Raw genomic sequence first — 2,500 nt, 5'->3', positions numbered from 1 at the left:
GATCGACTATTCACACCCACTGCAAGCGGGGGTGCAAAATCATCGTAAGAAGCCAAGCCCAAAACGTCGTGCGCGGTCAAGCCATCAACCATCCTCAAGACAACCCTTCGATGCTCAACAAGGCTCATGTCGCACACCTAAAGGCACTTGACACCGCCCCACCGTGCATGTTCTGCCAACACGCCACCTTCAAAACATAGGGCTGGCCCAAGGATGGGCCAGAGGCATCACCACAACGTCACACACTCAACGAGGTTCATCCCGGACACCCGAAGGCACCCAGTTCCACCCCACCTTGCATGTTTCATCATCGTACCAGCCATCAACCATCCTCAAACCAGCCCAAGTTGGAAGGAAACATTCCGTTCTCAACAGGTCTCATGTCGCACGCCCAAAGGCATTTGACACCGCCCCACCGTGCATGTTCTGCTACCACGCAGCCTTCAAAACATAGGGCTGGCCCAAGAAAGGGAGGCATACACCACAACAACGTCCCACACTCAACGAGGTTCATGCCGCACGCCCGAAGGCACCCGGCTCCACCCCACCTTGCATGTTTCATCGTCATACTAGCAACCATCCACAGTTCCTCACACCAGAGATTCCCAATTAGAAGGCAACATCGCAACATTCCGTGCTCAATGAGGCTCGTGTCGCACGCCCAGAGGCACCCGATTCCAACCAGCCGAACATGTTCTGGCACCACCGGCCTTCAAAACATAGGGCTGGCCCAAGGCTGGCAGGCATCACCACAACGTCACACACTCAACGAGGTTCATGTCGCACGCCCGAAGGCACCCGGCTCCACCCCACATTGCATGTTTCATCATCGTGCCAACCATCAACCATCCTCAAGCCAGCCCAAGTTAGAAGGCAACATCGCAACATTTCATTCTCAACAAGGCTCATGTCGCACGCCCAAAGGCACCCGACACTGCCTCACCGTGCAAGTTTCGCCACCGCATCGCCGCCGTCAACCGCCCTCATCCGCCGACCACCACCCCCACGCCCCAAGCATATGCCCATGTGCGGCGCATAGTGCTTGGGGCGTGGGGGTGGCGGAAGATATAGGGGTACCCCCGTGCCCAGCCCATGCAGACTAGTCACCCCCCTATATAGTACATTTTGAGGCATTTTTGGTCTGCCAGGCCTAGATACGATTTTTCTGAGCCATCATACGGTCAAATATCTCAAGTTTTAGATTGTTTTTTTCCATGAACTCGATTGATTCATGAATGGGACATTGTAATGGATCTAGAAATCAAGTTTCATAATTTTTCAACCAACCAATTTTTTTTAATGAATTTTTAAATATTAAATAATAAGAAATTAGAAAAAATAGCTAGAGCCGTCAAAAAAATCTGAAATTTTGTGGGAATCATTCTTTCATGTTGCTTAGCTCCCAGAAAAAAAATTACAAAAAAACAACAACTCCACATGTAATTTCACAATTAATGGGTGATGGATGGGGCGTGGGCGGGGCAGGGCGGGGCGCGCGCGCGCGAGAGAAGGCGGGCGGGGCGGGGCTGGGCGGGGCGCGCGCGCGAGAGAAGGCGGGCGGGGCGGGGATGGGCGGGGCGCGCGCGCGGGAGCACGCGGGCGGGGCTGGGCGGGGCGCGCGCGCGGGAGCACGCGGGCGGGGCTGGGCGGGGCGCGCGCGCGGGAGCACGCGGGCGGGGCTGGGCGGGGCGCGCGCGCGGGAGCACGCGGGCGGGGCTGGGCGGGGCGCGCGCGCGGGAGCATGCGGGCGGGGCTGGGCGAGGCGCGCGCGCGCGGGACAACGTGGACGGGGCGGGGCTGGGCGCGCGCAGGCGGGAGCACGCGGGCGAGGCGGGGCGGGGGGCGCGCGCACGCGGGAACACGCAGGTGGGGCAGGGCGGGCGAGCACGCAGGACCATTCCGACACCACCTCACCGTGGGCATTCCGCCACCATCAATCGGCCTCGACCTCCGACCACCACCCCCGTGCCCCAAGCATATGCCCATGTGCGGCACATAGTGCTTGGGGCGTGGGGGTGGCGGAAGATATAGGGGTACCCCCGTGCCCAGCCCATGCAGACTAGTCACCCCCCTATATAGTACATTTTGAGGCATTTTTGGTCTGCCAGGCCTAGATACGATTTTTCCGAACGGTCATACAGTCAAATATCTCAAGTTTTATATTGTTTTTTTTCCGTGAGCTGGATTGATTCATTAATGGGACATTCTAAAGAGTTTAAAAATCAAGTTTCATAATTTTTCAACCAACCAATTTTTTTTAATGAATTTTTAAATATTAAATAATAAGAAATTAGAAAAAATAGTTATAGTTGTCGAAAAAATCTGAAATTTTGCGGGCATAATTCTTTCAAGTTGCTTAGCTCCCAGAAAAAAAAAATAATAATAAAACAACCACTACACACGTATTTTGACAATTAAATGGGTGATGGGTGTAAAAACAAGGTCATGGTGGGCGTCTTGGTCTAATGTACCTACTCTTGTATCAAAACTCTTCATTTCA

This window comes from Cucurbita pepo, unplaced genomic scaffold, assembly GCF_057944985.1.
Source record: "Cucurbita pepo subsp. pepo isolate OVF unplaced genomic scaffold, ASM5794498v1 scafford_198, whole genome shotgun sequence".
Lineage (NCBI taxonomy): Eukaryota > Viridiplantae > Streptophyta > Magnoliopsida > Cucurbitales > Cucurbitaceae > Cucurbita > Cucurbita pepo.
The sequence above is the reverse complement of the archived record's forward strand: the minus strand, read 5'-3'. Positions refer to the sequence as shown.